The 14233-nt window shown below is 41.0% G+C and overlaps 1 protein-coding gene and 1 long non-coding RNA gene across 8 annotated transcripts in view; one reads left to right on the top strand and one right to left on the bottom strand.

Annotated features, from left to right (window-relative positions):
* Nucleotides 1–14233, bottom strand: part of AUTS2 (activator of transcription and developmental regulator AUTS2) — a 1744602-nt gene that overhangs the window by 820063 nt on the left and 910306 nt on the right. The window lies entirely within an intron of this gene.
* LOC137544285 (uncharacterized) lies at nt 62–12350 on the top strand. Its single transcript, XR_011025808.1, has 3 exons — nt 62–112; nt 5831–5946; nt 12221–12350. It is a non-coding gene; the product is annotated as an uncharacterized lncRNA (long non-coding RNA).

The raw sequence follows: 14233 nt of genomic DNA, 5'->3' as shown, positions 1-14233 counted from the left end.
TACATTGTTCCATTCAATTTAATATTTTTTGTTGTATATTCTTCTGACTTACTATACTTTACAGGAAACTGAAGGAAGAAGAATGGCAGCTGACATCAGGATCCCCCGGGAGGTGAGTTGAAACGCCCGCTGCGCGCATTGCTCTGCATAGAACGTCCGGCAGCTACCCCGAGTGCAGGTCTGGGTTACCGATTTGAGCTGCGGTTTTCCGCCCTGACTGTAGCTCAGGGTTACCGCCACGGAGGTTAAACTAGCACATCTTGAATACACCAGAAAGTGATAGCCGTTCTATCAAATAAAAGCCATTAACTGCCATTATTTATTTATTACTGTGAATGTGTGCATACAACTGTAGTTGAACTAGCAGTATTTTAATAACTTGCTATGATATCACTGAGGGTTTCAAATTTTGGTCCACTGATAACAGTGAAAATACACCTGCAAGCTTTGTGAATCAACCCCAGTACTGTGAACTCTAAGACTAAACATAACCTGCTAAGTGGATAAAGTTGATCTACTGTACCTAAAATAAAAGACAGACATGGAGAGCCCAATATGGTGTAGTATGTACTGGTAGTAGAGGAATAGATAATAGCGTAAATATAATATATTCACAAGTCAGGGTTACCTCTCAGGCAACCGCTGATAATGCAGGTGCATTAGACCTGACCCCACTCAAGATTAAGAAGTCACTCTCTGTAGATAGGAAAAATGGGGAAAAGACACCCCTGCACCAAGGGTGGACTTGTTCAATGTTACAGGTATACAGGGGCGCCAAAAGAATAAGAGTTTAAAAATAGAGGAGGCAGTGGAGGACTTACCTCCTCCCAGCAGACACAAGATAATATTGATGTAATATTAATAAAGCAGTTTATTTATACACTCCACAAGATTATACAACACATAATATAACCAAAAATTAGGCGATAAGATTTGATAATTTTCAAAGGGGGGGGGGGGGGGGGTTGTTGGGGGAATAAGTGTTTTTTTAGGAGGCTATGGCAGAGACACGGGGGGAAAGGGGAGGGGTGGATAGAAGGATGGAGGGGAGAAAAATGGGAAAAAAACTAATGTGCAAGAGGGAGGGTTTTTTGGGGGGGTGGGTGGGAAGAACATACATGAGGTGTAGCATGGGCTGTGTTTGCAAATTTTTGCAAAAGCCCTCTTTGCATCAAAAATGCCATTTTCGATTTGAAACAAAAATGGCATTTTCGATGCGAAGATGGCTTTGGCGAACATTTGCAAACAACATTGCCATGGTACACCTGATGTATGTGCTTCCCAACCCCCCTCATGCTCATTATGTATTTTTCCCATTTTTCCTTTCAACCTCCTTCCCCCTCCCTTTTCCCCCACATCTCTTCCACCGCCTCTCAAATACCCCTTATTCCCCCAACAACACCCCCCCCTTTAAAAATTATCAAATCTTATTACCTAATTTTTGGTTATATTAATTTGATTACATCAGGGATTTATACACCACTGGCATTTTTCTCAATGTTCTTATGCGAGCCTCACTTAGCCATGCCTTCTGTCCTCAACCCACAGTATATGCTCAGTCCTTATTGCCTGAAGAAGTGGGGTCAATTCTGCGAAAAGCATTGTATGATCTTGTGTAGTGTATAAACTGCTTTACATCAATAATATCTTGTGTCTGTTTAACGTTTATATAAACTATTGTCAAATGAATTCACCAAGAATAATGCATATTACCTCTCCTGTGTTCTTTCAGAATAACGTCTATGAGAAGGCAGGCTTTTCGGCCTAAGATGTTTCAGTCAGCAAGGATATCAGGCAATGATAAAATATACAGCCTGAAAACTCTCTTTTATAGAGATTTTCTCTCCCAAAATAATATATGGTGATTTCCAAACTATTTTTAAATTAGTACATTATATGACTTAATTGATGTTCTTTTTGTAACATTTCTAAAAATGCATGTACATGACTTCACTTTTATTTTTAGATGGGGATCTCTAGATGCCCCCTGCGGTTATAAGTGGTAATGGCCGGAACAAGGCTTATGGTCTAATAAAAAACAACTGTTTTAATACAATCTGAAATAAAGTGTATATTATTGATCAGCTTATTAGATATGTGTGAACACTATGGGCCTGATTCACAAAGCGGTGATAACTCAGTTATCACGCCTAAAAGACTTAAGGCGTGATAACCTTTGCACTGCTGAGTTAGCACCGTTTTGTGCTCTTTATCGCGCGCAAAGTCCTGCGCACAACTCCGCGTGCAGCGCCCATAGGGTTTAATGGGCGCATCGCACGCACTGCACCGTGCACCGCGCGATTGCGTGCGCAAAACTTTGCGCACGGGAATTTCACGCGAGTTTCATTTTATCACGCCTAAACTGAGTTTAGGCGTGATACAGGGCTTTTCACAGGCGTGCAAACACTTTGCACTGCTTTGTGAATCAGGCCCTATGTGATTAACATTTAGCGTATAAAGCAGGCTTTAGTTTCAGCAGGGTATATCTTGACCTTAATGGTTAAAACTTACTAACACAACAAATACTGTATAACAGGTGAACATTTCTTCAATACTATCTCATTTTTAACCTTGTAGGAATAGACCGCTCACTTACAAAAATAATACAGACAATTACAATAATCTAATTCTGATTTTGATCATACTCACAAATCTTGATTAGCAAACCATTTAAACATTTGTAAACAATCTGGGCAAGGGGGAGATCATTTCTCTGCATTAATATGAGAATCTGACAGAGGAGGTAAGTCCACCACTGCATCCTCTATTTTTAAACTTTTTACTTTTATTCTTATGGCGCGACTGTATTCCTATAACATCTACCTAAAATGCACCCAAGACCTATCCAATGTGAAAATTGCTTACACATACAGTATAAACTGCCTATGGAATTACTGTCACATATATTTTTACTGACTTTTGACTTTGGCATAAATATTGATCTTAGAAATAATTACTCTCATCTTATATCTTATATTTTGTTTATTACCTTATTCCATATGCTGATGACATCCTCAGTGCTTAGACTGAATGTCCAACATATTTAAGTGATGACAGGAATTAAAAAAACATATCTTATTTCTAGTTCTGGACATTCCATATTGGTGATAGCTGATCATGTCCCCATAGAGAGTAGGCATTGTTTATAACAGAATTAGAAGGCCATATGAGGATAAATTATGTTTCTAACCTTTCTGGGCAATAAGTAAAAGTGGCTGTCTACTGGAAATCTTATTACTTGCAAATTATTTTTGAAACCATCAGACAATTTCTTCCATACCATACAGATCAACTAAGCAAACAATGTCAGGCAAGATATGCATTTCTCTCTTAGTGGGTAATACAGTTCACCACTATCTGATTTCATCAAAGGTGAAACTGAGTCAACTAAGCATCCGTTTTCTTTATATTTGTTTCTGTGACTAACTGTAACCCATACACACCAATAATGCAGTATAAGAAGGTCGAGAACCTGACTGACTAACCAGTCATTTAGTTTAAAAATATGTCTTTGCATTTTTTACATGTTTTCCAGTGCAGTTATGTGCATGTGTGTGCATTGGGATGTATCCATGCATGTTTCTTCTTGTGTTTCTCTTTGCATTTGTATTCATGCTTCTTTCGAGGGAGATCCCTGAAAAATGTGTGTGCTTTATATCATGTTTTTACTGCACTTTCAGGCCTTGTTGGACTGTGGTATCCGGACCACTTCATAGACTGTCTGCCAGTGTGGGAGATTAGGTTCAGGCATTAAAAAGGGGGGATTCATTTTAAGCATTAGGTGGGAGGTTAGTTCTGGGCACTTAGTTCTAGGAGGGCATATTAGTTTTAAACATTAGGTGTGTGTGTGTGTGTGGGGGGGGGGGGGGGGGGAGTTTAGGCACTAGGAGTTGGGATTAGTTTTAGGCATTAGGCAGGGGTTGGTTTTATGCTCTAGGGGAGGGGTCAGGAACATTTTTGGCTGAGAGAGCCATAAATGCCACATATTTTAAAATGTAATTCCGTGAGAGCCATACAATATATTTCAAACTGGGAAAGTAGGGCTCACGTCCCTGTTGCCATGGAGATGTGTATACAGTTGATCCGCCAGGCAGCGGAAGTGTCAGACACGTCTTCAGCTTCTCTTGGGTTTCAGCAACATCAGCAATTTCCCCTGAGAGCCAGACAGGAGAAATACTGACTAACAGCTTGTACAATTATCTAGCTGACTTGGGGGGTTGATTCACTTTGTAGGACGAGATCCCCACACTTTGGCCCAATAGGCAGCCTATTGGGCCAAAGTGTGGGGATCTCTTTCTACAAAGTCACTGGACCTGAAACGGTCCAGAGTGGGACAATTGGAGCAGCTGTTCATTTTGGGGTAGTGCGAGTAAGTTAGTAGTGCATGCTACAGCAGTATTATGCCTACTTTGAAAATGTTACTTGCGCTGCCACACTAAGCTGTGCTGCTTGAGCAGTGTAGCTAAGTGACTCACCCCTACTGATTTGTATGTGAGCCAGATGTAGCCATCAAAAGAGCCACATCTGGCTCCCGAGCCATAGGTTCCCTACCCCTGCTCTAGGGGAAGGGATCATGTGAGAATGAGCGCTGGGTTTGTCTATAGTAAAATATCAGTGATTTAAATTACAGATATTTTTACTATGTGCAACTGCTGCTTGCCCAACTTATACAGTGGCAGCGCTATATGTACTCCTTTAAGTGAATTCGGAGGACACCTGATATACACATGCTAGATTTCCTAGTTTCTTGGCCAAGATAGCTCGGAATGGCCTGTCTACCATGCGTTAAAAGCTTTCGAGGAATGATAGAAAGCTATGAGGTCTCATGACAAGTTGAGACATGGGCTTCTTTCTGTCTAGCAATTCTAGCTGCTTTGTGAGGAAATTGGTGTTCTGTCCATAACAATTATGGCTCTAAATAATACACAGTTTAATAAACTCTTATTTTGTTGTGTTCCTGCTTTTACATATCCTTTATGCCTTGAAAGAGGTTGCAGGAATAAATATAAACAAAGGGAAAGGGAATTGGAGGTGTTTTTCAATTTCTACCATTGTCTAATCCATGCATCCCCACAGCAAGGTCTAGCTCCGTATCCTGTGGAGAAAACACACTTCTGATTAAATAGTTTACATAAACCCAATCCATATTTTCTTCCTACCACGTACTATATTATAATCTCGCATATTATTCATGTTGATATTCCTCCGTGAACCGTAAAATGTTCATTTCTGTAAAATGAATATGGAGCTCTAAGCATTAGTGGTCTTAAGAGCATAAAAAAGTTTATTGCTTTGTGCTTCAAATTTTTCAAGTAACATTTGAAAGCTGAAACAAATTTTGCATTTAGATTAATGGAAGATATTCTCCATTTGAACAAGTGAGCGAGGGAAAAGCAATAACAAAAAAAAAAAATGAAAAAAAAATAAAAGATAAAAAAAATCCCCCAAGGTTAAAATGTAGTGCTTTTGATTTTTACCAGAACTGCGTTAGCTGAACAATCATTTCTCAGCATGGAAAGGTAACATAATTGGTCTATACAGTGGCAATATAGGAAACGAGTATGCTTTAGAGAAAGCTAATATGACTCTACTTAATAATTTCCGTCAAGAGCTTGAATTTGAATGTGCATTTCACCCAGCTTGAGGCAAACAATTTGTACCCATATGAATTGAGTGGAAGTTACTAGGGGGTCATGCAATTTATTTTACTTCTTGAAGTTTTCAAAACTGTGAAGCACTAAAGGCATATTCACTTACATTGTTCGACTAGTAATTTGATCCAATTGGGCATCAATTCTATTTCTTTTTCTCTCACTCTGTTATATTGCAGCAGGAGTTGTCAGAATACGTGATGATGGAAAATACTTTATTTTTCTCCGAACATAGAAGGCTGAATGGATTTTCATGCTGCATTCAAATCTGCCATACTGATCAAAAGCAATTCAGGTCTGTAATTGCAAGATTAACCCTCAACACTAAAAAAAGTTATATTACAGTAAATTGCTTACTAAGTGCATTAATACATATGAGGAAGATGTTAAAAAAAAGCCATTTTGTCCAGTGTATTCACCTTCATGTCACTAATGGAAAATGCTCTAAATGTCATAATTTAACCACGTGATGCACATGCTACAGGTTTTGAAAGTGAGTCCTGAGATGGTAATTTTTTGATCAATGTATGATTATCCACACTTATGCAAACTATGGTAGATGGCTACTGGCATGTTATGCATCCATGTCTTTCCATTCAACACCCTGTCATCACTCTGCTTTCAACAACATATATGCCTACTAGACTAGGCAGGTCCTTTGTGGGATTCAGTGAATTATCATATTACAGTATTTGTGATATGGAACCCAGCATGGAACTTTCTGCGAAAACTGAAGGTTAGACTGTGGTTTGTTATGGACATGTATTAAAATCAGCCTTTTGCACATGCGAGTTGTGTACACACAGTCAGATAAGGCAACGCTAGAGTGGTCTGCCACTGTCTTACTCATTCAAAAGCTATGGAAAGATTTGTAAGGGTCAGAGAGCAGAAGGGCTTCTTCACATACACGGTTCTGAAGTAGTAAAGGAAGGCAGTGGAGCTCATCGTTTAAATGCTGTCCATTCAGATGAATAGACGGGTGTCAGTACGATGACTTACTACCATTTGCAGTCTTTTGCTCAAATGCTGCATTTCAATCCCGATTTTTGGCGTTGTCTGCCCGGCACTTAGCCAATCCTAGAAGCAACAGGTTGTTTCCAGGATCATTTAACGCCACAGCTCCATGTCCCCCTGCAGGGATAACAAATGCTTCATGCAAGGAAGCATTGCCAGAAGCCAACAAATGCTTTTCTGCAAGTTGCACAAAAACCTTTGCAACAATACGCCGGGCTGCTGCAGACAGCTGGTTAAGACGTCTGTCTGAACCAAGCTGTCTACAGATTGTTTGTATTGCAGGTTTTGGATGACAGCTGTGAGTCCTACTACAAAATAAATGCATGTAAAAACAGGCAATTAGATTTCAGCTTGGCCATACTTAAAGCTATACAATCCTATTTTTGTGACCAGATTAATGATTTATCATGCTAGATAGTCTCAATAGGGCCTGGAAAAAATGTAATGGTAGCATGAAGTGTATAACATGATCTAACTAGATGTGCAAATAAACATGCACATAAGGTTTGGGGTGGGAGGGGGGCATGCATATTTATTCCTAAGGACACGTGAGATGGAAAGAGGCAGTTAAGTTCCCACTGCTTGGCAAAGAAAAACAGTGATTAACAATTGACTGGTCAAGAAAATCCCATTTAGTAGAGAACTTGCATTGTAGACAATGGGCTTGATTCACAAAAGGGTGCTAGCATAGTTAGTAGCACGCCTAAAAGCTTTGGATGTGCAAACTAGGGTGCTAAGTAGTTTGCACGTCCAACACTGTTACTGATCGCGCGTTAAGTTGGTGCACCTGAAACATCACAGCGGTGCGCGTGAAACATCGCACCGTTTGCGTTTTAAATAGCTTTTCAGGCTATTTTGCTCGTGAACGGTGCAACGTTTCACGCACACTGGTGCGATGTTTCGCACGCACCTTGCAGCGCTAACCTTTGCGCGCAAACGCTTGCACGCATAATAGTGTGTGAAGCGGCCATTTTCGCGCCCTAAGTGCCTTTTCACTGGCGTGCTAACACTTAACACCCTAGTGAATCACAGCCCATGTGTTGTGTTCAATAGTCACAGATGCAGAATAACTGAAAATATGTTTATTTACAAGATTCACCAGCTCTCTACATAAACAGTGGCATGTCTCTGTGTTTCCAGCCATGTAGAACAGGAACTAACAACCCACAACAGTCTAGATAATTGTGCACAGTAAAAACAAGTAAAACAGTGACATCTACAGGCCAGATGTATGAACACCATACAATGGCTTCTGCATGTGGCCTTAGAAATCGTATTTTTCCCAAACCAACTGCTGGCAACTGTATAGTGCAAAAAAGTGTGCATTAGTTATCTAGGGCGTATTATTTCATTAAGCCTAACACACTAACCTAATGTATTTTAAATGTTAACATTTTTCACAATAGTGATCCTTTAATAAAATTGTTTATTACCTTGAGGTATGCAGGGCATACACTGTTAAATGTTTTTAAATGTTTTTGAGATTGAGATTTATTGAAGATGTTTAATGCAATGCATAAAGAGGATGAAGATTGTTCCTACAGAGCACAGCACCACTCAAAGTGCAAGAAAATATAACAATACTTTATTACGTAATGAACAGGTATACGCTACTTTCCATTAAAACACAATTAAAATTACTCATAAAAGGTTGCCATGCCTCAGCAAATGATAATACATATGAATACTGTGGTCTGTGTATAGCTGTATATACATCCAGCAATATAAGTACCTCCTATCATGAAACTGAAATGGAAGCCAATAAAGTACCTACACAGTGGAACCCAGGGTCAAAGCGCTGGTGCAATAAGGAAAGATAATCCATAGTGGATACTGAAAAAATAATCAAAAAAGTTCAAGTGAAATCTATACAAAAAAAGTGCATAATGAGTACCATCAAATACAATACAGAATTAAAACCATATAGTGATCCCCCCCCCCCCCCCCCGAAAAAAACAACAACAACAATATGTATTCAACAAATGGAGTAAGCAACTGTGATAGAGGTAACTATGCAGTCGCAATGACTGGTGAAGCAAGGCAAAGGACAGTGATAATGCATCAGGCAAGAGGAGAGCAACACCAGTGGCGTAGCAGAGCCAGATGGACCACAGACAAAATTGTGCAGGTCAGCAGTCATGGGATTCCTGAAACACCCCTAATAGTTCAGTGGTGCTACTCGCTTTTTCAAGGGAAGGGAAGTGCCTGATGTTTAATTCAACTGAATATTGACTGGACACGCCTGTTTTTTAGACTTCTTAGGCTTAGCGATCAATGTTTGCCAAGTGCTGTGTTGCACTACTAGGGTACTGGTCGGGTCGCCGCTGATCCTGAGGTCTGCAAGGAAGTAAGCCGACACTTGGTTGGAGAGCGGTGAAACGCAAAGGGCGACGTCACTACCGGCGGATGTGGAGAGGGAAGGACGGAGTATCTCCGCGCGAGCTTTGAACCTAGCTGCGCTATTGATCCTTCTCTTTCCTTCTTATTCCGGAACGGATTACACTACAGGAGGAAAAGGCACCATCTTCGGTTGGGGTATTTGATCCAGTCTAGAGGTACTGTCACGAGACTTGTGTAAGACGGGCAATTCACTGTGGGTTGAGAAAGGCGTTGCCGCCCCTACAGTGCTTCCCCGCATTTGATGCTCGACTGATCTAATATTGTGATTATCTACATTATATCATTTTGGTTCATCATTCTGAGCGCCAGGTGCTCCCACTACAAATTGTATTACTTTTCTTTAGGGGTTGAGGACTGACCCTGAGTACACCCAGGCTGCTCCATCCACTAGTGCGCGACTGTTTGCTCCTCCTTTTTACTACAAGTGCTGTGTTGCATTGGGCAGTGGCACAATGGATACTATACAACATTTCTGTTAGAATCTTGTCTAATATCTACTGGAGCAAGGTGGTACACCCAGTAAACAATTGAGATCAGGAAGTTACCAACCATTGACTTAATCTACTACACATTTTACAGTGTATGGCTGAGGGCTGGTGCACACCAAGAGCGCTTCAGAGCGCTTTTAAAAAGCTAGCGCTTTAGAAAACGCTTGGCTAATGTATTTGTATGGGATGGATCATAACAGAGCGATGTGATTTTTTTTTCCCAAACGCAAACACCGGTCCTGCAGCATTTCTGAGATGATTCAGCCTCAATGTTAAGTATAGGAAAAGTGGAAAATCGCTAAAAAAAAAAACCTAGTACAGAGCAATATTTTCCAACCATTTTTTTTTTTACAGAAGCTGTTCACTTCCAGCTCGCATTGTACAAAAAATAAAAAATCTCGACACCAAAACACTCCTAAAATCATGAGACTCATGCCTGGAATCACTTCTAAAACCACTTAGTGTTTGCGATTAAGGTAGCTATTTTTGGTGAGAACTGGCTCTAACATTTGTCATCCTTGAACGCTAAAGAGAGATGCTAAATATTTATTTCTAGTCCACGGTCTGACCACCCATCCACCAATGTTCATTACAATAAATTGGTTGTAGTGAAAAAGATAAGGTTTGTCATCTTTATTAAACACACACATACGCACACAAAAACACACAAAAAACAAAAACAGCTCTGAGACTTCCTGTCACTTTCTATTACTTCACTTATGTCACTCTCTTTTTTACTTCACTAGTTTTCTGCAGAGTCTCAAACTCTTTGACTTGGCATCTGAATGACAGTGATATTTACACCTAGGGTCACACTGAGTTGAGATGAAAATAAAGTCTCTGCAATAACATGGTGTCAGTTATTTTTATATGTAGCAAAAAGTCACAGATATCTCAGTGACAATTTTGACAAGACTTCTTTATGTGATTCTACAGTCTCAGCTTCCATGGTTTTTGGTTCATTTCAGTTATAATAAAGTACTTACAGCATGTATGCATACAAGATTTAAAGAAGCACTGTAGTGACATAAAGTAGAATGCAGTAAATTATTCAGGATACCCATTTTTGGTAATCCTTTTGGTTTTAGCATCAGAAACACTTCCTATATCTATATATTGCTGTATACTGACTGTAACCCTGCCCTCTCAATGATGCTTAGCCTAAGCATCTAATGATACTTCTTCCAGCCCTCTGAAGTCCTCCTGGTCCCTCGCAATCATTCTGTGCTGCTCTGTTTCCCCTTGATAAGCTGGCGGCCACTCCGCAAGCATGGTGCCAGCTGTGCACCTCCTTGATAGCGCTACCGTATGCGCAGTAGCAATTTTAATTTACTGTTCAAGCGCAGACACTCCCAGCTACGAATTACGATGGAGGAGGTGCATGGCATGGTGAACAGCGGAGGAACAGAGTACCGGAATGATGGCGAGGGACCAGGAAGACAGCAGGGGGCTGGAAGAAGCCCCAGGTAAGTAACTGCCCCATTTTTTTTCACTTAAAGTTTCCTTTAACCAGCCTGGCAGTATGGACGAGCTCAGCTCGTCCATTACCGCCGGAGGCTGCCGCTAAGGCCCTGCTGGGCCGATTTTAATCAAATAAAAAGGAGCACACGCAGCCGGCACTTTGCCAGCCGCGTGTGCTACCTGATCGCCGCTGCAGCGCGGCGATCCACCGCGTGCAGCGGCGAAAGAGGGTCCCCCAGCCGCCCGAGCCCAGCTCAGCCGGACCAAACAGTTCCGGCCAGCGCTAAGGGCTGGATCGGAGGTGGCTGACGTCAGGACGCCGGCTGACGTCCATGACTTCACTCCGCTCATCGCCATGGCGACGAGGAAAGCATAACAAGAAGGGCCACTCATCGTGGCCTTTCTTGTTACTTCTGATCGCCGGAGTTTATGAGTATCATTCTATGATACAAATACGGTAGGTAGACTTCATAAATGAAAAATAAACCTTTGTTTTTGTTTGCAAACCCCCCCCCCCCCTGCAAAAACACACTTAGATAAATTGAAGAGTTTAAAACAGTTAATTCACTTTAACACAAAACTATACATAACATAAATAAATGAAAAGTAATTACATTTCATTGCTATCAATGATCACTAACTGTAATAATAGCGATAATTATACATGCCAACCCTTTATGCCAACAATCATCAAACAGTTGGCACTCTGTCACCGACACTCATAAAAGAGGTTGGCACTCACAGCTTTTACTCAATGTTAGTGTGGGAGATTTGACTGGGGGGAGAAAAAGAAACTTGGGCAAACAAGTCTTAGCTGCCTCCTTTGCTCAGTTACCATTTATTAGCAATGCTCTAGGCAAAATGTCATACTTAGTAAATTCACAACTGGAGTCTCTTTTTGATTATGGATTTAATAAATGAGGCATTTGGACATGGATAGGATATTTAGCAAATGTTTAATTGTATGACTATCTTGGAAAAATAAACTATAGCTCTTCCTTAAAGTCATGTATATTTCAAAATATTCTCCCAGATTCTTCAATACACACCAAGCCTGTATTCAAGCAATTAAATATAACTTCTCTGCTACATATAAAACATAAAAAATGAGAACAGCTAAAATATAATGACATTTTTCTGAAATACTGTAGACATAAGCAAATAATTTGAGCAATATTTTTATGCATATGCTTTTTTCTTTTACAGCGAACACAGAATCATATATGGCATATGAAGTTAAGCCTCCAGCACAGTAACACTGGCATTGTAAACTTCATTGTAAAAAATGTGCCGTGCACTGACTCTGCATGACATCTGCAAGCAACACAGCCCATAGACAGCCCATAGTCTCTCAGTGCTCCCATCCACTGCAATAGAATATAATGTACAACCTTTCTTGACCTTTGTAGTTGTTATTGGTTAATGTAACTACACTATCAACATTGTCAAGCATTTTCACAATGGTGGTGCCTCTCAGGCAATGTTAAGCTGCAGCCAACACATTGTGAATAACTGAGGCTGACAACGCATTACAGCCTTGCCATAACCAATCACTGTCTCTGCAGGGTAAAATGGCAGCTAAATTACAAGAGTGTGTGTTACAACATGTCTCTTAAATTGCCTCAGTGGCCTAGGCAACTAGAAAAAAAAATACTACGCATAAGTGAAATAACACCTCAGTAGTTTTACATTTTATCAGCACTTTAAAATGTAACAAAGAAAAAATTCTTGAAACTCAGTTCAAACTTCATTTCTAAGTAACAACTAAGATGGAAGTATCAACTTTTGTGTCCATTATAAACTTTATTATATTTTTCAATCCTGCCTTTAGACCGAGATCTGAACCAGGGCAGTTTCTAGGCTAAATTGCTCCCAGGGCGAGGGTGTAAAAATCGCGCCCCCCTTAAACATTGACGTGCTGCTAGCAGAGAATAACATTTGTCGACCTATCAGCTGTCCCATATCACAGGGCATGAAGAGATGCAACTAACTCACACCCAGCAAGTAGTGAAGCTAATGATTTCATGGGCAATTGGCAAGGAGCAGAGCAAGGTTTTTTTTTAATGTGTACTCCTCAATCAGTGGCTGGCACATGCAATCCACCAATCAGACAGCATACTTCCTACTTGCATGTCAGCTGACATTAAGTATATCAGCTGACACTATGTTTACCAGTGCCTGAGCCTATAGGACGGATGCATGGTCACATGCGTCTGACCTACCTAGGCTTCTGCCAGACTACGCACTGGAGCGGGAGTCCACGGAGGAACTGGGGATGTTAGACATGTGTCCACCCGAGTTGGGCTGCTGAATTCGAGACCCTGAACTGCCAGGGCACGAAAGGCAGGTAAGTTCAGGACAGCACCAATTACAATGCTGCCTGTACTGCTTCTCTTTCCTGGAGGCGTGAGGAGGCCTACACACAGTGCCTCTGTTAAAACACAAGAATTTGCATGTGGACCAACTCTTCTAGTGAGAGGAAGAAGTAGTGTAGTTGGTTTCAGCCATGTACTGTATATTCTGGTACTACAGACGCAATTGCACAAAAAGTTCTAACCTGTTAAATGAAGATAATGGAGATAAATGCATGAGCTGTATGCAGACTTTTGAGTGGCACAAACATTTCTGAAGGTTAAAGGGGTTCTGTGGATTATTAAAACAACAAAAGCTGACACTTACCTGGGGCTTCTATCTGCCCCTGCAGCTCTCATGTCCCGCGCCACCCTCCTACATTCCTACATTCCACGCTGCCGGTTCCGGTCCACTTAGCCATCTGACGCAACTGCGGCTCGTTCCTGCTGTGTCTCTGGGAGCTTACTGCGTAGACACAGTATGAGAAAACCTTGTACTGCGCCTGCGCAGTAAGCTCCCAGAGACGCGAGCGGGAGCGAGCATTATTCGTCTACAAATAAATGACCGGTGCTGGCGGCGGGGAACGGAGGATCGTAGAAGGGCAGCGCGGGACATGACAGCTGCAGGGGGCTGATAGAAACCCCAGGTATGTGTCAGTTTTTGTTTTTTTAATTACCCACAGAACCCCTTCAAGGAGATGTGAAGGAAAAAGAATGCCCAGGACACCCAAGCACATCAAAAACTGAGCACAAAGAAGATGACTGAATGTAAGAATGGCATCTAAAATTTTATCAGTCACAGAGATAATGTTTATCAGTCAACAAACTCTTCTTTAAAACAAATCTTCATCAAACTGAGAGAATGTGA

The sequence above is a fragment of the Hyperolius riggenbachi genome, chromosome 2 (genome assembly GCF_040937935.1).
Source record: "Hyperolius riggenbachi isolate aHypRig1 chromosome 2, aHypRig1.pri, whole genome shotgun sequence".
Lineage (NCBI taxonomy): Eukaryota > Metazoa > Chordata > Amphibia > Anura > Hyperoliidae > Hyperolius > Hyperolius riggenbachi.
The sequence above is the reverse complement of the archived record's forward strand: the minus strand, read 5'-3'. Positions and strand labels throughout refer to the sequence as shown.